Here is a 24,019-nt window from a genome sequence, read left to right as displayed (position 1 = left end):
TTAAACTGTGATCCTTCATTCTGGACTTCCCCAGCATCTGGAACAATCTTCCTGCATCTAGCCTGTCCAATCCCTTTAGAATTTTATACGTTTCAATAAGATTGGCTTCTAATTTCCAGGGAGTATAAGCCCAGTCGATCCAGACTTTCTTCATATGAAAGTCCTGCCATCCCAGGAATCAATCTGGTGAACCTTCTTTGTTCTCCCTCTATGGCAAGAATGTCTTTCCTCAGATTAGGGGACCAAAACTCCACACAATACTCCAGGTGTGGTCTCACCAAGACCTTGTACAACTGCAATAGAACCTCCCTGCTCCTGTGCTCGAATCCTCTTGCTATGAATGCCAACATACCATTTGCTTTTTTCACCGCCTGCTGTACCTGCATGCCCACCTTCAATGACTGGTGTACAATGACACCCAGGTCTCGTTGCACCTCCCCTTTTCCTAATCGGCCACTATTCAGATAATAATCTGTTTTCCTGTTCTTGCCACCAAAGTGGATAACCTCACATTTATCCACATTAAATTGCATCTGCCATGAATTTGTCCACTCACTGCCCACTGTTAAGTATGGCGAATACTGGCTTCTAGACACTCTTATATTCCAGGATGTCTGAGAGGAACAGGGATATGCATACTGGTTTTTGGATGTAAAAATGGAAGTAGTCCAGGAGGCCTGCTGAGAAATTTTGTGAAGTCCTGACAAAGTTTTGCAGAAAGTATGAATTAAAAGTCAAATATGCTGGGAATACTGAGCATGCATGAAAAGAAAAAAAGTGTTACTGTTTCTGGTTGATGACATTTCATCAGAACTATTGCTAGCCTGTACTCTCAAAGTCAAAAAGACAAGAGTCGGATATGGACCCATGTGAAAATAAAAACAAAATGGAAATTGGCAGTGAAGATAATGCATTTTTTACATTCCCAAGTGCTGGAAACAGTATCAACGTAATTATCAATGTATTAGAAAAGGAGTTGAGTGAGGAGAGCTTGAGACAGGCTGCAACCTTTTAGGTTTACAACAAGAAAACCAGCGTAGCTTGGGCCCATTGAAGTTCCCATGGCTACATCTTCAAACCGAAAAAAAAGTGAGTAGAGTTGAGGAAGTTGCTAAATGTAGGAAGAATCCTACCAGCCAGGAAAATTAATGTGTTGGTGGAGGAGGTTAGTTTGGTGCATGGGAACTCATTCATATCTCTTCAAGGAAAAGGATGATCAAGGAATATAAATTAACTCCTGCTGCATTAGAAGAGAATGAGACACTCTTACTGTACCTAATGTATTAGTGCTACTGTTTATAACTGAGGGGAGCTGAACTCAAAGAATTTTTTTGTTGACTGCAATAAACTCTCAAATAGTCATGACCAGTACAAAAGTCACACTGCGCAGGACATTCAGTTCTTAAAGAACTCCTCACCCTTAAATTCATCATACATAAAGAAAGGAACACAATTACTATATATTACAAAGCACTAGGCAAGAGAGATTGGGTTGCAAAATGTGTTACAAATTCAGTCACACACTTTTCATTTCTGTTTCTCTGGATTAATTCAGGGTGCCAATGGCAACTATCTTAGTCAGCAATCAATATATAGATGGATAATTTAGCTTAATTAATTTTCGAAATACTTGCCAGAAAGACAAGCCATAGAATTTGAATAAAGCACACACTGTTTATTTCTTCTCAGCATTTTGGCTGAAACCTTTACTGGTGACCAAAATGATAAGCAAAGAATTATAATGGCTTCCAGCATTCCCAAGAACATAGACCATTTAGAAAGTGGAACATGCAACATTGAACATAGAACAGTACATCACAGGAACAGGCCCATAGATCCCAATTTTGTGCTGAATTAGTTAACATAATGATGCATAATTAAGCCAATCCCTTATGCCTGCACATTTTTCACATCTCTCATTATCTGCATATTCACATGGCTATCTAAGTACCTCTGTCATATCTGCCTCCACCACCAGGAGTAAAGGCTTTGTGAAATCAGAATCTGATTATTTCAAAACTATTGTGAACAATATGGCAGCATCTACACAGTACGTAGAACACCACAGCATAGTACAGGCCCTTCAGCCCACGATGTTGTGCTGATCTTTTAACTTCCTCTAAGATCAATCTAACCCTTTCCTCCTACATAGCCCTCCATTTTTCTTTCACTCATGTGTCTATCTAGGAGTCGCTTAAATATTTCTAATGTGTCTCCCTTTACTTGGCAGTGCTTTCCCTGTCTCAGCACTCTCTGTGTAAAAAAAATCTATCTGTGACATTCCTCCCTATACTTTCCTCCAAACACATTAAATTATACCCTCTTGTATTAGCCATTTCTGCCCTGGGAAAATGGCACTGGCTGTCTACTCTATCAATGCCCCTTATCATCTTGTACACCTCCATCAAGTCACCTCTCATCCTCCTTTGCTCCAAAGAGAAACGCCCTAGCCTGCTCAAACTTTCCTCGTAAATCATTCTCTCTTATCCAGTCCAAGTGTAATCTAACTAGAGTTTTATAGACGTGTAACATTACCTCACAGCCTTTGAACTCATTCCCCTGACTGTTGAATGCCAGCACACCATACATCTTCTTGATTAGCCTATCAACTTACATTGTGTTCGATCTTGGCATTTTTGGATTTCTTGAAGTCAAAAATGAGGCATAAATCTTGGTGGGGCCATTTTATTAGGTGTTCATAATGAAGAAAATAACAGGAAACCACTTACTCTGCTGTGAGGAATGGAGAGTATAAGAACGAATGGAGAAAAACAGAAAACCCAAGAAAAAAATCAAATTCATGGTCATCTTATACAAGCTAGACAGTTAAAAAACATATCGTTAATCAGAGATAGCCAAAGAAATAGTCTGATTCAGAGCATGACACAGTTGCTGAGAAACTTAAGAAAAATACAGAATCAGCTGTTCTGCAATTACTGAAAACTCACTGGACAATATAACACAATTAAGCATATATAGGTGATTATATAAAAATACAAGCAAACATTAGAATGTTAAACTATGAGAAAAATACCAATATTACACTCTAATTCCACAGTGGCATCTTTGAAGGATCTACGGACGTGGGCTCCTGGATCACACTATTCCTCCACACTGCTAAAAATCCTGACATTAACCCTGTACTCAGCTTTCAAGTTCAGTCTTCCAAAGTATATCACTTCACACTTCTCCGGATTGAATTCCATTTGCCACTTCACAGCTCAGCCCTGCATCCCAAATGTAACATACGATCACCTTCAACACAATTCACAACCCCACCAACCTCTGTGTTATCTGCAAACTCACAAATCCACCATTCCACTTCTTCAGCCAAGTCGTTTATAAAAATCTCAAAGATCGGAGGTCCAAGAACAGACCTGGATATCACTGGACACAACCCTCCAGGCAGTACACTCTCCATCTACTACTACCGTCTGCCTCCGGTGGGAAAGCCATTTCTGAATCCACCCAGCCAATTTTCCCTGGATTGCATGCCTCCTGACTTTCTGAATGTGCCTATTATGGGGAACCTTGTTGAACGCCTTACCAAAATACATATAAACCACATTCACTCCTCTACCTTTATCAATCTGTTTTGTCATTTCCTCAAAGACTTGAATCCGGGTCATGAGACACAACTTCCCTCTCACAAAGCCATACTGACTATCCCTAAGCAGACAATGCTTCTCCAAATGCTCATAAATCCTGTCTTGCAGAATCCTCTTCTCCAGTAGTTTGCCCACCACTTGCATAAATTCCCAGGGTTATCCTTATTAACTTTCTTAAACAAAGGTATAACATTTGCCACCTTCCAATCTTCTGGTACTACTCCAGTGGCCAGTGAAGACACAAAGATTATTGCCAAAGGAGCAGCAACCTTTTCATTCACTTCCCATTGTAACCTGGGATATATCCCATCTGATCCTAGGGACTTACCTATCCTAATATTTTTTAAAGTATGTATTTTATGAATGTACTTTCTATTTACTTTCAAACATTATGAATGTACATTTTGCAATAGAATGTACTTTCTCCTCACAAGCCTTTCCCAAATGTACTCTTTCTTATAAATGCATTTGTTTATAAGATGTGGACATTGTTTCTGACAATTATTCTTCAGCCTGAATTAGCCAGGAACTGAGGAAGAAGTTAATAATCATATTGGAATTCCTGGAGCCATATATTAGCCAGATGGGCTGAGGAAAGGGATTTACTTTCCTGAAGGATACTGATAAATTAGATGTAGTTTTATTCATTGTAGTAGTTTCATGGATCCTGTGGCTTGAACACAACTCATGTCCTTCGCTAAATCTGTCAGCCTTTGCCTTGTTGCTGATTATGGTACAGCTTCAATGTATTCAACTATGTTGCCCTGTGGAGTGAGTTGCTGAATACTCTTGGAGACTCAAGAGATGGCAAGTGCTGGAATCTGGAACAAAATAACAAACTTCTGGAGGAACTTAGTGTTTGAGACCCTGCATCTGGGCCCCAAAACATCACAATTTTCTTTTTTTCCCCACAGATGCTGCACAACCCACTGATTCCCTTTTGCGGGTTTCTTTTGTGGAATTCTCTTTATCCTTTACTATCTTGCCTCTTCAATATATTCTAAAAGACTCAAGGGGCAAATTCTTCAGTCATAGGGAGGAATATGGAATGAACTGCCAGAGGAAGGTATAGTAACAAGGTTTAAAAGACCTTTGGACAGGTACATGGAAGGACAGGTTTATAGGAATATGTAAAGGAGACTAGTTAAAAAAGGCATCTTGGTCCACATGGTCCAGTTGGTTCAAAGTCCTATTTCTGTGCTGAATTGCTCTAAAACTTTAATATCTTAGATGAAAAGGAGCTCAAATTTTAACGAGTCTACTTGAACCAATGTATGTATTAAAAGCCAGAATGCGTATCAGGGTCCAATATGCTGTTGAATTGTTAAAAAATATGACTGTCCATTGGAGAAAGAAACACATCCTATGTGAGTTGAGATGAGCATTTGAATCACCATAGAAGAATATAAACTAATTGTTGGAAGATTGGATTATAAGTGACAGACGTGACATTGTGCATTGCAGGGCCTATTGCTGTGCCATACGATTCAGTGATTAATCCCGAAGCAATGTTGCTATCTCCTAACAGCTTTGATCCATACTTTGCTGGAATGCCCTCAGTCTAAATCTGAGCTTCAGCAAAGTCTGCCCAAGCTATTCCACAGTTGAACACTTGTTCGTAATACTTGTAGGTTGTACAATATATTTCATTGTACTAGATGAGAAGTAGTTTCTAACCTAATCACTAACTTTCTTTCATCTTAACCTTTCTCAGCTTTCTCTAATTTATCATTATTAATATGGTTAGTTAAGCTCAGCTGGCAAGAGCAGGAAAGTGCATCCAAGTTGCTGAGTGTCTCTTTGCGATAACTCAAGATACTGTACATGCCAAGATATTGATTATTATGAAGAGCATTTACCATTAAGTAGGGAAATTTGGCAAACAAATCCTGTAAACAATGAAATTTTGTCCTTCAGTGAAGTAAGTCAGCCCTGGGCTGATGCCACTTCAGACAGTCTAATGTTGTTGGATTTTAACTATCCTCTTAAAAATTCTCAGTCACGGGGCAGTTACAAGAGTGCAATACTGACCAGTTCACCAAATCCCACCTTCTGCATATGAAGTGAAATGCAAGAAATTCAGTGATCAAAGTTTAATTGATTGATGAAGAAATTTTACCAAAGATATCTAAAACACTTTTCTTCTTACCCACAAATAATACCCAATGCTGAAAAAACTAAAGGAATGCCTGTAAGTTAAAGAAAAAAAATATTTCAATAGACAAAATAACAGAGAGAGACCATTATCCTTTCTCTGCTCTTTGTTTCCTAGACAGATTCAAGCGGACAGCTCTGCTATGGAGACAAAGTGTTTTGGAAAGCTTCTCCCTAACTGCTGTTGCAAACTATACAGGGAATAATTTGTCATATGCTGCAATCTTAAAGTGGTACACACACAGCTTCAGTGACCAGACATGATCCTGGCTTCGGTGTTGTCTAGGTAGATTTGATGTGTTTTTCCTGTGACCAGATGGGTTCTCTCTGGCTGCACAGGTTTTTCTTTCCCACATCCCAAAGTTGTGCCGGTTGATATGTTAATTGCTTACTCTAAATTATCCTTGTAAAGGTGAGTGGTGGAAAAGTCCAGGGAAGATAATGGGCATGTGAGAAAGGATCAGTTGCAGGGAAAAAAATCTGGGGAAAGGGTTTGGTGAGCTTGCTCTCTGGGCTGGCATAGACTCAATGTGCTGAATGGTTTCCTTCTCTGTGAAAAGGAAATTAAAGAACTGTGGATGTTTCACACCTTCCTTAATAATAAAAAATAAAAAAGTACAAAACAATAGTCAACATTTGTTGTTTTGACATAAAGCTCTCCAAATACTTGGTCAATGGACTACCTTTTAAAGCCACTCCTATGCTTGCCTCAGGCTGGGTCTTCAATGGTCTTGGGTGTGATGTTTGTTGAGTAGCTTTCACCATGGCTTTCCTCCTTGCTGAGTTCCCCACATTTAGCAATAGTTGGATTTAAGTACCTCCATGGTAACTGAGAGCCTATCTTTTTCCCCCTACTTTTTCTATCCCTCACTATAATTTTTTTTATGCAGAGCTGCTCTGTTTGAAGGAGATGTTACTAGAGCTAGATAAATGAGGGCAATGGAGGGCAAAATTGCTGGAATGTTAAGCACAGAATGTAGCAGTTATAGAAAATCTGAAATAAAAGTGAAAGCTGGAAATACTCAGGAGATGAAGTAGCATGTACAGAGAGACAAAAGTAAGTTAATGTTATAGGTGGATGAACTTACATCAGAACTGGCCAGTTCTGACACAAAAAGTAAAGGCTGGTTGTACCTGAAACTATTGAGATCATGGACCATAATGCTCCTCAAGGTAATGCTTCCGTTTCATATGTCAGCATAGGAGGCCAAAAACAAAGTGGTTACGCTGGGAATGGGATAGAAAATTAAAGGTATGGGCAACTGAAAGCAAAACAGTTCCCAAAACCATGTTTGAGGTCTCCAGTGTAGAGGAAGTAACATGGAAAAGCATTAAATGCAAAGACTGTTTTGGTCCTGGATGGTGGGTTGAAAGAGGTAGATGTGCAGGCATTTCATCTCCTCGAGTTACATGTTATAGAACATTCCCACTATGTTCAGTGTGAGAAGACCGAAGAAAGAAACTATTGTTCTTGCTTCCTGCAGTTATTTCAGATTTTTGGCAGCTGCTGTGTTCTGTACCTCTGGTTCATTTCCCTCAAGTTACACTCCTAGAGACCAAATGGGCTGTGATTAACAAACACTATCACCTTCTCTTAAGAGGCATCAACAGCATTTGCGTCTCTGGACAGCCTTGGTCACCATCTCACACACACCTGTCTCTGTTCTCTCCACTCATCTACCAGCTTGCACTTAAAACATTAACTTAGACGCCTGTTAGATCCACTTCACCAGATGGAGATTACCTTGAAGATCGCTGCCAAAAGATGAAACGATCAGCAGTGTTGTACTCGCTCAGTATTATAGAGAATGTGAGAAATTAAGTGCTTAGATTCATTATGGGCCCTACAACACACAATGTCCAAAAGCAAAAATAAGCTGCTAGCTTAGCTTTCAAAGTTCAAAGTAAACGTATCACCAATTATTATTGTTTATTAACTTAGTTAACACTTGTATTTTAATTTTGCTCGGCTCCCTCTGAACTTGGAAGCTGTGTGCTTCAATCATGCAGTATAGAATGAATGCATGTTCGAGGAATATTTGTAGTCCTGAGAGATGACTATCATTAGATTTAATTATATTCATCTAAGACCTTTAACCTGGGCCATATCTTCCTGTTGCGATTCAAACAATTTTTTCCCCCTATTTGTTATCTACCCTTACTAAATTGTCAGAAAAGTTTGGATGTTTAAACAGCAGGAAGGCATATTAGCAGCAACCCACAGAATCGCCAGTAAACCAAGCTCTCTTGAATCAAAGGGAGCAAAATCAAGTAGCTTCTTTAAATTCACACTGCACACACTTTGCATGTAAACAGCAGGAAGCAGTGTGTGGATGTTCTAACCTCTGAAGCTATACTTATCGAGTGTGCACAATAGCTTTATAAAATATATATACCATGGATTGGAAATTCAATTTAAGTAAACACAGTTATTGTGGCTGTAGACCAAGATGTCTGAGGTGCAATCAATTTTACGACGAAAATCAGTTCTGGGTTACTGAGTTCAAACACTGCTTCACCTCTTCCGGGATTGCAATTCGGACAGATGAGGCCACAACCCTTTTCTTTTGAAGCTGCTTTGAAGGCCGTTTGCAGTGAGTCTGGTGTGTCTCATGAAGCCAAATCTCACAGCAAGCAGCAGCTGACTTTGATTTGCCCAAGTTCATCATTCATGCTCTGAACTAACTGAAGGAGCGGGGAAATGGGAATTCTTGCAGGAGCAGCAATGTGGCATTTTGGAGGAAGAATTCCACTGAGAGGCTGGTCGTGACATTCACGATTCAAAATGTAAAATTCCCCAAACCTTTCAATTTAACTGTTGGTCAATAGTGCTTGAAACATATATAAAATAAACTTTAAACAATCAGACAAAGAAAGGAAAGGAAGATATTCAACTACTTGACAACTTTTTAAAAATGTCAGCACATCTCAAAGTGGTTGACATCAAAGAAATACCATGGAAAATTAATAACTGTTGCAAAGCAATAAACACAATTTATTCATGTACAATAAAGTTTGTTAAATAGCAGAATAAGAATATGTAGTGCAATCATGCCAATAATTTGACTGAGAGTTACATATCGGTCAGCATATAAGGAACAATGAGGAAGAATAGTGATACAGAGTACCTAATGCTTGGTACCACCATCAATGTAACATTCCCTCAGCACCAGCATGCGTTGGCAGAAGGATTTTTTATTTAGGTCCCTGGAGTCAGAGGCAAGATGGGTACCACTGAGGTTTGCAATGCCCTTCACAAAGGTACTCATTTTAAAATGTGAGTTGCATCATAGAATTTTTTTCTGAATGGGGAAAGGTTCATTTATGAATTCAAGCAGCCTACTGGAAATCCTCAGCAGGTCAGGCAGCCCCTGTGGAGAAAGAAAGAGAATTAACAACTGGGTTTGATGAAGGGTCAGCAATGCGAAACTTTAATTTAGATTCTCTTTTATAACTGCTGCTTGACCAGCTAAGTGTTGTCAACATTTTCTCTTAATGTTCAGGTTAATGGTCCTTCATCATTGCTGAATTTTCACCAGAATCTTTCTCAGGAGATGCCATCAGCTTGAAACATTAGCTCTGCTTGTTTCTTTAGAGGCATTGCCTGAACCAGTGACTATGCCTATTATTTCAGATTTCTGACATCTGTTGTATTTTGCTTCTAGCTTTGAATTTTATCGCTTCCATGACTTCATGACTTGCATTATTATACACACACACACATATATATGTAACTACGGAAGGGGACATTTAACTTTGGGCTTGCTCTTTGCTTGGTATGTATCATCATTTTTCTTCATAAACCTACAAGTTCCATATGGGATCATCTGGGAGGAGGATTAGGCCATTTGGCCCATTGAGTCTGCTCCACCATTTCATCATGGTTGATCCAATTTTCCTCTCAGCCCCAATCACCTGCCTTCTCCCCATATCCCTTCATGCCCTGACCAATCAAGAATCTATCAAACTCTGCTTTAAATATACCCAATGACTTGGCCTCCACAGCAGCCTGTGGCAAAGAATTCCACAGATTCACCACTCTCTGATGAAAGAAATTCCTGCTCATCTCCATTCTAAAAGAACTCCCTTCTATTCTGAGGCTGTGTCCTCTGGTCTTAAACTCTCCCACCACAGGAAACATCTTCTCCACATTCACTCTATGAAGGCCTTTCATCATTTGACAGGTTTCAATGAGATCACCCCTCATTCTTCTGAATTCTCGTGAATATAGGCCCAGGGCTGTCATACACTCTTCATATGACAAGTCAGTCAATCCTGGAATCATTATTGTGAACCTCTTTTGAACTCTCTCCAGTTACAGTACATCCTTTCTGAGAAAAGGGGCCCAAAACTGCTCACAACACTCCAAGTGAGGCCTCATCAGTGCTTTATAAAGTGTCAACATTATATCCTTGCTTTTATATTCTAATCCTCTTGTAATGAATGCTAATATTGCATTTGTCTTCCTCACCACAGACTCAACCTGCAAATTGATCTTAAGGGAATCCTTCACAAAGACTCCCAAATTCCTTTGCACCTCAGTTTTTTGTATTTTCTCTTCATTTAGAAAATAGTCTACCCTTTCATTTCTTCTACCAAAGTGCATAACCATACACTTCCCTACACTGTGTTCCATCTGCCACTTCCTTGCCAATTCTCCTAATCTGTCTGTCCTTTTGTATCCTCTCTACTTGCTCAAAACTACCTGTTCCTTCACCTGTCTTCATATTGTCTGCAAACTTTGCAATAAAGCCATCAATTCCATCATCTAAATCATTGACATATGACATAAAAAGGATCGGTCTCAACACAGACGCCTGTGGAGCATCATTAGTCACCAGCTGCCAACAAGAAAAGGCTCATTATATTCCCACTCTTTTCCTCCTGCCTATCACCCACTGCTTTGTCCATGCTGGAATATTTCTTGTAATATCATGGGCTCGTAGCTTGTTAAGCAGCCCTATGTGTGGCACCTTGCAAAGGCCTTCTGAAAATCCAAGTACGCAACATCAACTGAATAAAGTAATCCAGATCCCACATGAATCTGAAGAAGAAAATGGCGCTTCTGCTCCCCTCTGTACCTTCTGCCAATGAGTTCGAATCTCTGGTTATTGACTCAGTCATCACTGGCTTTTCTTTAACACAACATCATCATTTTAAATACTTCTATTAGGTCTCTCATGGGTTTTTTTTGTTTCGAAGGAAAAGTCAACAATGAAAATCAATAACATTCCTGGGAGCATTATGTACCCTTTACTGAGGCCTTTACATCTTCCCTAAGTATGGTGGCCAGAATGCTACAAAATCGTCTAGCTGAGATCTCATCAGTTTTGAGCAGCTTACATTGTTTTCACTTACTATAGCTTTGCATTGAGCTTTGGAGACTGATATTTATTAACTGCCTTACTATCTCTTTTGTGTATATATATGGCCCTTCTATTTGTACATAGCCTTCAACATTTACAGCTCAGAGATTTACTGTAACAATCCTTCTGCCACCACTTCACTTATTTCCCTATCCAATCCACCTTCACCCATTTGGCTGTGCAGAATAAACCTTCTTAAATAACGTATACACAAAATGCTGCAGGAACTCAACATTCCAGACAAATATAGAAAAAAGGCACCTATGGAAAGGAATAAATAATCAACACTTCACAACTAGACCCTTTATCAGGACTGAAATACATCATTAGGTCTCGGCTCGAAATGTTGACTTTTTATTCCTCTCCATAGATGCTGCCTGAGCTGTTGAGTTCCTCCAGCGCTTTGTGTGTGTTAAATCTGGATTTCCAGCATCTGAAGAATCTCTTGTGTGAGCCATCTTGAAGCCTTGTATTGTGCCCAGCACCATATCCTACTTGTCAATAAAGACAGAATATTATGTACTCAGCAGGTCAGGCAATGTTTATGGAAAGTTGGGATTCCTCATCAGAAATATAGAATTAACAGCTTAATGAAAAATGAAGTGAGGACAGGATCAAATAAGACGAGGTGACTCCAGTAAAAGAGAAAAAAGAAGACAAAATTATTGAAAACAGTCCCTGTCACTATTCAATGCCAAAATTAACAAAATTAGTAGTTATTTTCCTATTTTCCCTTGGACAATGAAGTTAATTATTAAATAAAATAAAAATCCACTGTGGAAGTGATATGGATATTTAGGCAACTAGCTCATTAGAAGTGAGCAATTCACGGCCAGACATTCATTATTAAGGAATGGCGATCTGCAGCAATTATCTTTGCGATGTTGTCATCTTTAGACTGTTTTGTGAAAATGAAATGATTACAGATTTTCATGCAAAGTTGATTACCGTTTATGCTGTTCCTGGCCTAATAAACAAGAAAATAATGAATAATTTATCATCTGGGCTAGCTTCTGATTTTGTTCATACTTCATGCAAATGATATAAACATTTGCTCAGTTCCTTAGAGATGGAGGGCATGACATACATTTTAAATACACTTCTACGTTTTCTGAACACTCCCATCACCCAATGTCAAGCAGGGCAGAAGGAATTTGACTTACTGTTCGATGAATGTTCTGCTGACAGAAACAAGTGTTGTAGCTTCTAAAAAAAATTTTAATTTGAAGGAGAAACTGGCTATCAATGTCTGGCTGGCAATAAAGCTTTAACAGATGGATCCAGAAATTAGTGGGAACAGAGAATTCCCAAACTCTGCCTCTGTACATATATTACAGGTTTCACTGCTGCTGCTGATGTCTCATTAAACAGCATCAAGTTCTGTATCCAGAAGTAAATAACCACCAGGAAACAAGATGTCCCCAATCCTAAAGGTTAGACGCTAATTCCATGAAAAGTGATGGAATGGATGAATATTGCTTGGGGGTAATAAGATTTTAATTTCTCCACTTCTCTTGGAAAGATTATGCCTACAAAGTTGATCCTTGGATTCATAGCCTTAAACTAAAGATGTAGCAATAGTTGTATATAATGATGGGTTTTATGTATAGTACTGTGCAGAGGTCTTGGGCACATACAGTATATACAGCAAGGGTGCTGAGGACTTCTGCACAGTATTGTATTTGTCAACGTGGAGCAGAGACCAAGTTTGTATATCTATTGGGAGCAAAGCATGTTGGGAATGACAAGGGAGGGGTGTGAGACAGCTGGTAGAAAATGAGTGCCAGGGCATGAGTGCAGACACATCCAGCCCTGAGATACCAGGCAAGGTTACTTGATTCCAAACAATTGGTTTATTGATCATTACCAGTTTTTCTGTGTTAAATACTATGCATTAAATTGTTACTGAAACTTCGTCAATTATTCTATTTATGAGGGGTGATTGATACGTTCGTGGCCTAAGGTAGGAGTCAATTTTAGAAAACCTAGCACATTTATTTTTCAACATAGTCCCCTCCTACATTTACACTCTTAGTCCAGCGGTCGTGGAGCATACGGATCTTGGACCTCCAGAAAGTGTCCACAGCAGGGGTGAGTGATAAGTTTGTGGCCTAAGGTAAAAGGAGATGAGTTATACAGCTCTCGTTACATGCACATACAGGTCAACTTTGAGTGATTATGCAGGAAGTTTGAAGTTAATAACTCATCTCTTCAACTTTAGGCCATGAACTTACCAATCACCCCGATGAGTTATTAACTGATGGATGAACTGATCAATTGCCCCTGCTGTGGACACTTTTTGGAGGTCCAAGGTCTGTATGCTCCACGACCGCTGGACTAAGTGTGTAAATGTAGGAGGGGACTATGTTGAAAAATAAATGTGCTAGGTTTTCTAAAATTGACTCCTTCTACTGTAGGCCACAAATTTATCAATCACCCCTCGTAGGCAACATTGAAACTTGAAATTTTGGACTCCTCTGGGCACTCAGTTTATGAGAATTGTTCCCAATACCTGAATGGTTTGGCTTAAATTGCTTCCAATATTGGGCTTGGACTTTAGGCCAAAATGCTGTGTGCAACTGCAGGTGGTTTACTGGAAAACCAGGATGCATCTTTGGGCAAATATCTAAAATGTCAATAGGGAAAGGGACAAGTAGAATTGTCCTTGCAGATCAGGACCCTGCCACTTTATGGGAGATAATGGTTGTTCAGTGCAACAAACAAATTATATACAAGTGGAATAAGGAAAAAACAACCCGTAATCAATGAAGCTAAGCAATGTCAGATAAAAGCTCTTTAGTCCTGCTGTATCTAGTCATAAATGTTGGATAATGTCTCTTTCAATGGTCCCACAGTATCACCTCCCTGAACAAGAAGGCACAGCAGTGCCTCTACCTCCTGGGAAGATTGAGGCAAGCAAAGCTCCTCCCCCACCCCCATCTTCACTGCATTTTACAGGAGCACCATTGGGAGTGTCCTGACAAGTTGCATCTCCATCAGGTATGGAAGCAGTTGAGCATTGGATTGGAAGTCCAATCCAATGCTCTATGAGAACAGCTGAGAGGATCATAGGGGTTTCCCTACCATCCACTGGGGACAGTTATCAGGAACACTGTGTACACAAGCCCTTAGTATTATTAAAGATCCTATCCATTCATCCAGCATCCCCTTTTTCTTTCTACCATCAGCCAGGAGACTACGATGCATGAAACCAAGAACAGTCAGGGTGGGAAACAGTTTCTTCCCTCAGGCCATTCAGCTTCTGAACTCTCTACCACATCACATTTGAAGTGTCACTGGTTAATCTGTTTTGTATGTTACAATATTTAATTATGCACTTTAGTTTGCTATTTATGTGTAATTCATCTGTAGTTTTTATCTTTACTTTTATAAGTTATTGCATGTTATGTGTGTTATATGTACCACTGTGTTTTACACCCTGGTTCGGAGAAGTGCCTCATTTGATGGTATACACGTATATAATAAAATGATAATAAACTTGACTTGACTTGAATTGAAAGTTGATAGGCAGAGGAGTTTCCAAGGACATCGCCAACCTCAGTACGCTGAAGAATTTGCAACTAGAAGTGTCAAGAGATGGTCTACTTAGGCCGTTTCCTGACACCTTCACCATCATTAGAGCTGGCTAATGCAATTCACTGCATGTGATACCATAACCAGCTGAGGGCACTGCATGCAACAAAGTGTGGATGAGTAGACCGTATTCCTGTGGTATTCCTGAAGGTTTGCACTCCAGAACTGGCTATACCTCAGTCAACTGCTCCAGTCAGAAGCCGGATCTCCTACAATGGGTGAATCACCTCCTTGCATCCCAAAACCTGTTTGCCAACTACGAGGCACAAGTGGTGGATGAGTGCAGCTCCAACACTCAAGAAAGTCAACATTATCTTGAATAGAGCAATCCATCTAATTGATGCGCCATCAGCGATTCTAAGCATATATTTCTGCACCCAGAATTACACAGTGCCTGCATAGTGCACCATCTGCAAAATGCACTGCCATTACCAATCGGAACAATTCCAATAGCGTCTCCCACACCCTTCCAGCATCTCCCAAAGCGGCGTGAGGATAGCAGATTGAAGGAAATGTGACCCCAGCAACTTCCCCTCCAAATCATACACTAGTCTGACATAAAACAATATCACTTGTTCTTCATCTTTGTCATGTCTTAATCTTGGATCCCCTACCAACAGCATTGAGGGACTACAGAATCTTTGTCAGAAAGACAACAATGGCTCAAGAAGGCTCACCACCACGTTCTCACATTTTATGCCTAGTCAGGGATAGGAAATTATCACAGAGTCAAAGAAACATACAGGATAAAAATTGTCCTTACGGTCTACCTCAGATACTATGGTATCTATCTATGCTGACTCATTTGTCTGCATTAGACCCATATCCCTTTATTCCTTTCTTAAGTAAGCCCCTGTCCAAATGCTTTTAAACATACTATTTGTGTATGTCTCCACTTTGATTCACTCAGCCACTCCAGTTTGATTCACTATGTACCACTCTCTGTGAGGAAGACAACCTACACCTCAGATTTGCTTCACTTTTCTCTCCTCGCACCTTGAAGCCCATGCCCTCTTCTGGAGAACCGTATCCTTGGAAAAATAGTTTTGACTATTGCTCCCCTCAGAATGTTATAAACCTAGATCAGGTCACCCCTCAGCCTCCTGATTTCCAGTAAGAATAAAATTAGCCTATCCAACTACCCTATGACATAAATGGATCTGGGGTTGGGAGGGTAAACAGCTTTAAGTTTCTCAGCATCCACAACATTGAGGACCTCATGCGGTCTGTACACACCAGCTGTGTGGTGAAAAAGGCACAACAGCACCTCTTTCACCTCAAACGACTGAGAAAGTTTGATATGAGCCCCTCAATCCTAAGATCTTTCTACAGGGGCACAATTGAGAGCATTCTGACTGGCTGCATCACTGCCTGGTACGGGAACTGTACCTCCCTCAATCGCAGGACTCTGCAGAGAGTGGTGCGGACAGCCTAGCACATCTATAGTTGTGAATTTCCCACGATTCAGGACATTTACAAAGACAGGTGTGAAAAAAGGGCCCAAAGGATCATTGGGGACCTGAGTCACTCCAACCACAATCTATTCTAGCTGCTACCATCTGGGAAATGGTATCGCAGCATAAAAGCCAGGACAAACAGGCTCTGGGACAGCTTCATCCACCAGGCCATCAGACAAATTAACTCACGCTGATTTTAGTGTATTTCTATGCTACATTGACTGTTCTATTTACTATAAATTATTATAAATTACTATGATTGTACATTGCATATTTAGATAGAGACATTATGTAAAGATTTTTACTTCTTATGTATGTGAAGAATGTAAGAAATAAAGTCAATTCAATTCAATTCAACTTAATAACAGCAAATCTCAATTCCAGATAATATCCTCTTTTGCACTCTTGCTGTTGCTAGCACATCCTTCCTGTAGTACAATGATCAGAACTTACACAATACTTTAGCTGTGTTCTAATCAAATGTCAGCCTTGCTAGTCACACCCACATTCCCAAAAAATACATTTAGGAAAAATTTTCTGTGTGCCCCATGGCAGTATTTTTTGCAGTTTGCTCTGGGCAATTAACTATGGATCTTCTGCTCTTAAAAAAAAGACTAGAACAAAATTAGGCTCAATCAGCAATGGATGAATACTGTGAATACTTATTTCTTGCTAATTATGATTGAATGGGAAGCCATTCATTTATCTACAGTATACTGATTATTAATACCTTGTGAAATCTCATTTCACATCTCCTGTCCTGCACTTTCTCTCCTACTTAGTCACCTTATTGATTCTATGCCCTCCCAAAGTAGGAGGAAGCTGTCACAGAAAGAATGGTCCTGCACTATATCTCTAAATAAACCTTAATAAATAAATTGCATCCAGAAGATTACAATATTCGTACACTCCAGTGGAAAGATTCCTAGACATCCAATACTTCCTTATAACTGAAACACTCCCATGACAGCAATATCCTTTGAATCTTTTCCGCACTCTCCCTAGAATACTCACAGCTTCTTGTTTTTTGGTGACCAGAATTGCACAAAATACCCCAAGTGTGGTTTTACCAACACCTTCTGCAGCTAAGATCATCTAGCCTTACATGACAAGAGGCCTTTGCTTTGTGGTCCTCACCACTGCAGAACATAAAGAGGAAATCGGGCAAGGGCTCTACAATGATCCAGGTTTGTGGTGCGTGAGAACACTGGGGCTGAGGGGAGTAGATTGGGGATTGAGAAGGTTAATGGCCAAAGTTAATTGGTGAGTGGATGAATAAGAGTATTCCCAAGTGTGTATATCTGGGTGTCAATTGGATGGGATAATGAAATTGATTGCTAAAGAATGATATTCAGAAGACTGGTACCAGGAGACTTGATGGGTTGGGGCAAGAGATAGGTGGGGTGGTTAATTTGGTGAAGATCATGTGTTCTGAATTTTCAGATGCATTTCATATTTCATAGAAATTAATTTGCTCAAACCCAAAATGGGCGGCACAGTAGCATGGCACTTAGCATAACGCTATTACAGCACCAGTGATGCTGTCTGTAAGGAGCATGTATGTTCTCCCCACAACCATATGGATTTCCTCTAGGCTCTCTGGTTTCTTCCTACCTTCCAAAAATGTATGGATTAGTAGGTTAGTTGGTCATGTGGATGTACAGTAATTAGGTGCCAAGGGCATGTTAGGCCACAACAGCCATTACCATGCTGTATCTCTAAATAACTAAATAAATAAAGTTAAGTCCACTTGCCTACAAACTCAACTGATCATGACACACAATTAAAGAAAATATTATGACAGCAACCTAGGGTATTGTATTCATTGTTCATCATTTAGCCTCCTTTGCAGTGAAGAAGCTAAACAGAGATTACATACCCACTCTACGGGACACCTACATTCAGTCCTGAGGAGCAACCCTGCATTTCCTATTGCCCAGCCTGTTCATTGTGTAACCTACTCCCACTCTGATTTTTTTTAATCTATAGCCTTTTGAATAATAACTGACTGCAAACTTGAGGAACAACACTTCATCTTCCTTCTGAGCATAGTGCAATCTTCTCGATGCATTTTTATTTATTTATATTTATTTTGAGATACAGCGCAGTAACTGGCACTTCTGGCCCAATGAGCACACAGTGCCCAATTACACCTATATGACCAATTAACCCATTAACCAGTACATCTTTGGAAGATGGGAGGAAACCGGAGCGCCCGAAGAAAACCCACGCGGTCACGGGGAGAACATAGAAACTCCTTACAGTCAGTGGGGCAACTAAACACGGGTTGCTGGCACTATAATAGTGTGATGCTAACCACAATGCTGCTGTACCACCCCAAATTATCCCATGGCAGGCAGCTCACTTCCTGTTTGTGTCTGGCTGTTTCTAATTTATGCCAAGATTTGCTGTTTGACCAAGTTTTCTCTCCTCAGTACAGCCTAACCCACTGGGCATGTTCAACAGACCTGCTATGTGCAACACCTAACACAGACCAAAAAGCAAATTCGCACTCAGTAAGATTCTCTGTTCTCCAATTATTACAGGAATTCCCTTTGCCCTATCTATCCACCTCACCACATTCCGTGCAACTTAAAATCATATTTGTATTTCTCATCCCCAGTTCTGATGAAGGCCTTTGACCTCAGCTGTGATCTGTTTCCCTTTCCACAGATTCTGTTTGACCTGCTAAATGTTTCCAGAATTTTCCTTTTAAGGTTCTAATTCACAAATTACTCCAACCTAAGTCAGTCGCTAACAAGAACATCAACTCCATTTTTGCTCCATAGAAAGATCACTTCAATCATTTTAGATAACTGGTTTAATTCATTTGTCATTATTATCTTGATACAGTCAGAAATTTGGTTTTGAATATCATCCTTACTAATCTTTGCAAGATATACTAAGCAAGACAATACAAAGGGAAAAGGAATAACAGAATGTGGAATATCATATTAGAGTTACAGAGAAAGTGCAGAGAAATGGGGCTGATTCTTCCATTATGTTTTCCATGTGTGTTGAACATATGGTGTTAACTACATCACATGCATCTATTTGCTCCTACTCACATCATGCTAGCTACTCAGACTAATTGATGTCACAATCATCCTTTTTAGAATGTATCACATGTAGCTGCCATGGTCAATATAGTGCAAATCACATGGCAAGTATGTGGACTCATTCTAGATAGCAGATTGTCAGACCAAAGCAGGGAACCTATTGTCAAAGGTTAACGGTATTTTTTAAATAATGTATCTTACAAGATATAGAGCTTGATTAGAACGATATTTTATGGTTATTGATTAGTTGTGTCTTGAGCAGTTAATTAAAGAAAAATCATCAAGTTGCCTGACAGTCTGCAGTTCCATAGGGAACCTTGGCTGTCGGCTGTTTGTTCTTCTGAAGGAATATTTCTGTCCTGCATTCCTCTACTTTCCTTCCTGCCACCATCTGCTGCTCAGTATTCCACTCAGAATTCTCTTCAGCTCATTTAATGATTTTCAGCAAGCTCCCTTGTGTATGTTAGGGAAAATACAATGGATCAAGATTTCAGCAAAGTCGACAGTTGTGATATTTATGTCTGCATCTGTGACGAGTTTCAGAAACTGCGCAAGCGTGCACACATCCTGTGGATGCTGTCAAGTCAACTGTGCTCCAACATTGGAATCCTCACTGAGTCCAGCAAAAGGCTTAAACTTATACAGTTTCCCAGCACTTTACTGGAGAAATGTGTCTGTAGAACTTGAGCAGGGCCAGGTGGTAGAGACTCAGTGAATCTATTCATTTCAACAGGGAGAAACAGTTGTGAGGGAGAAAGGTACATTTCTGGTAACTTAGATTTTGTTTAGATTGATTAGGTTAGCTTAAGTGTATTTAATTTTATGATCATTATCCATTATTTTCCAAGTTGTATAAATTACATATTCATAACAATGTTTCAGTTGAGAATTTCATGTTTCTAGGAGTCTTTCTCAAGCCGTTTCTAAGGACAAACTGCCAAAGACTGAGGGCCATAATTAGTTAGCATTAGCATTATGTCATGTGGTCACTAGAAAGCAGGAGGAGAAATTGACTGACCTTGGGCTTCTTACGTTTAGCAATTCTTATGTTCCTTTATTTGCATTCAGTAGACTCTACTAAAAAGCCAAAGCTTTTAAACCTTGTTCAAACAATTTTATCTTTAAACTGCAAAATTTACACGTTGAACCTTGTAGTGTCTCATCCATTCATCACCTTGTTATACAGAGCAATCTCTGTTTCTGTAGATGTCAAGTGAGATGGAATAAAAGTCAGATGAGATACTACTCATGTTGAATAGCCTTTGGCACTCATATTTTTAGATGCCATTTAAAGCCTATGTGGGTGAGGTTTTGGAGGTGTGCCAGAATCCTTGGCAACAGCTTACCCTAAGTCAGGCCCTTCACAATGGCACAAGGCAAAATAAAAGAAATAAATGTACTGGTTGTTGATTGCAATTTTAAATAATTAGCCATTGATTGAGAACAAAATTCAAATGAAATGCACTGACAAACTCATATTAGAGGAAGCAAAAGAAGCATCATAATTTTGCCCATTTTAATAAGGTTATTATGCAGAAATTCCAAAGTGGCAGCTATTGCCATATTTGTGTTTCTGAAGCACAAAGTGGCTGCTGAATGTATTAGTCAGTGCTTGTGAAGATCACAGTAAACAGAACAGAGAGCAGTCCAGCTTCTATATAGGAAAGAAGAGATAGGAAAGCAGCTGGTTAAAATGGAGAATCTCACATTCAGTTAAATTAAGCAAGAACTTTTATGATCTTTGTTCTATGTTTTCTCTTCATTTTCCAAATGAACTGATTTGTGCTTGAGGAGGATTAGCATATTCCTCTGTGTCCTCTGTGTGAAATGCATGCCCAATTTCCCGCAGGTTAGATTTTAGAAGTATTTCAGATCAAAACATGCCCAGGTCACCAGAGTCATTTAGAGACCATACACAATGCTATAGAGCATTTTAAATTCTGTGCTCAGGCAGAAAGAGACTAGAAATTGTGCTCATTGAAGGAAAACGTTAAGTTCTGCTGATTTTTCCTTATCAAACTATTAATGATTTTACAAAGCCCAAGACAAGAAAATGACAAGAAAAAGATGTGCACATTTTTATTTGCTCCAGAGGCTTCAAGATAAGAAGATTGTAAATGCGTGTCAGCTTGTTTTATTTTGAAACATTCTGCTTATATGAACTCATTTCTTAATTTTTTATGTTATACAAAATGAACATAGAGCCTTAAAATGTAATAGAGGGATTGTACGTACCAAGCAAAATGTAGAGAACCAATATTAGATAAAGAGGCAGGAAAATTGGAATGTAATTTGGCAGAGTTGATTCATCAGTTCCCAGTTGTACGAGACATTATCAATTAGCAAAATAAAATACTAAAATGGACCTAAAGATTGTAGAGAAAGTCAAAATAAGTAACGCTGAAGTGCTCCAGACTGATTGTAATGCTTGTCTGGAAATGAGTATTGAGTAATGGTCAGTCCCATTCAATGACATTCATCATTGAGATGGTCTGAACAAAATGACTGCAAAATATAAGGCAATTAGGACTTGTCAAACAGCTAATATGCTGAGAGTGAAGATAACAAACAGAAAATTAAAATAAATATAGATAAGGTTGGAACAAAATACCTAAGTTAACTAGGCATGAATAGACATGAAGTTCTTTTTAATGAATGCATTAAAACAAAATATCTTCTCCACAGTTTAGTGAGTTAATGGAGCAAATTTCCAGAAAACTGAATTGACAATGTGAATTGCCATGGAGACACAAAAGACTGAAGATGAAGGGTCTTGACCCAAAAGGTCAATGGCCATTTCCTTCAACCACTGAGTTCCTCCAGTGACTCCAGCAGTAGAACTGGACTGCATGTTCCTCTATTTCTTGAAATTGTAGAAGTGTAGTATGTGCCATGATTTAGTTAGGTCATGCCTCCCTCCTCCTGTTACACATTTCAAACATTTCCTGCAAAAATAATTTGAATTTAATGAAGTGGCCATGATGATGAACCAGGGATCAGAAAAGCAATACAGCAATAATAAGATCTGATCTTTTATTTCAAATTCCCTCATTTTAATGAACTTGATCACTTTCAAAAAATTGTTCAAATCACTTTAACAATTGAAATTGCCTTTGGTAAATAGTTGTCCACTCAGTTGTTATATTAGTAAATTGGTTTATTACTGTCACATGTATCAAGATACAGTGAAAAACCTGTCCTACATACTATTTATACAAATAAATTCATTTCAACAGTGCATCAAGGTAGAATAAGGTAAAACAACAGAGTGAAGAATAAAGTATACTGGCAGAGAGAAAGTGCAGTGCAGCTAGACAATAAGGTGCAACAAGAGTCCATCTTATTGGACTAGAGACTCATTCAACAGTCCCATAACTATAGGATAGAAGCTGCCCTTGAGCCTAGAGGTATGGGCTTTCAGGCTTTTGTATATTGTTGACAGCAGGCGAGGTGGTGTATTTGATTATGTTGTACAGTGAGAAGTGAATCTGGAGCCAATGGAAGGGAAACTGGTTTATATGGTGTACTGAAATGCATCTACAACTTTCTACAGTTTCTTGTGGTCATGGACAAAACAGTTACCATAACAAGCCATGGTGTCTTCAGCGGCATTGCAATAAAACCGGTCAGGGTCAAAGGAGGCATTTCTTTAGCATCCGGAGGAAGTAAAGACACTGGTGAGCTTTCTTGGCTGTTGCATCAACATGGTTGGACTAGGAAAGGTTTTGGTGACATTCACTCCTGGACACTTGAATCTTTCACCTTTCTCAAACTCAAATGCTCATGTAAATAAAAGCATGTGCACAGCCCCCTTCTTCCTGAAGTTAATGACAAGCATTTTTGTCTTACTGACATCAAGTAAAAGTGGTTGTCATGATATCATGCTATTAAACTCTTTATCTCCTTTCTATACTTTTTTGACGGTATTGGGTTTGCTGACTGCAAAGTTCTAAACTGAAACACAGACCTTAAGTCCAATCAGATATAAATAGCCACGAGTGCTCCCACTAAAGGGAGATTATACTGTAATTACCCAATCTTCAAAGACTAGTTTTCTTCCCTGCGTATTCCCCATGGTAAGTTAAGCTGTCAATATCCACTATTCAAGAGGTGGGTCACGCCTCCTACCAGTTAACAAAGTAGTAAAAGCATAGTTCATTTATTTTCAGTAATACATGCTTAAATCCAAAAACATTCTAAAAAGTCACAGGGGATTTCTATCTTGTAAAACATTTCCAAATTACAAACCATTTCTAAAATACAAAGGACTTCCAAACGCAGGTACAATTTTTATAAATCAGAAAGACATACAAATGATGCAGATGGCTGTATCAGAAATAGCAGCCAGAGGAATGGATTCTAGTTCATGCCATGTTTCTTTTATTCTTCTTGAGGTTCCTTATAAGCCTGAACTGCTGTCTACATGTATACAGCTTCTTTGCCACATGGGTGACTCACATGTACATGATATTTCCTCAGATACATTTTTTTACACAAACAGTCAAAAAAGCTTTTTGGAGACATAGTTCCCAGCTACTCATAATTAATGTTGTAAAGCTAACTTCCTAGAATGCGTAAAACTCCCAAAATCAATAGATCAGTTATTTGATATGCTAAATGATATTATCCATCTGGTTTGCAAGCTTGCTTGAACTGAGCAAACGAGTCAGGATTGTCTATTTGGAAACAAGCAAATTAAATAAGCCATTGTCTTATACTGCACCTCTTGAGGAACAATAGAAAAGATGTTTTGTGCTAGCAGTCTGCTCCATAGATAGCTT

This window comes from Hypanus sabinus, chromosome X2, assembly GCF_030144855.1.
Source record: "Hypanus sabinus isolate sHypSab1 chromosome X2, sHypSab1.hap1, whole genome shotgun sequence".
Taxonomy (NCBI): Eukaryota; Metazoa; Chordata; class Chondrichthyes; order Myliobatiformes; family Dasyatidae; genus Hypanus; species Hypanus sabinus.
This window is presented reverse-complemented; position numbering follows the sequence as displayed.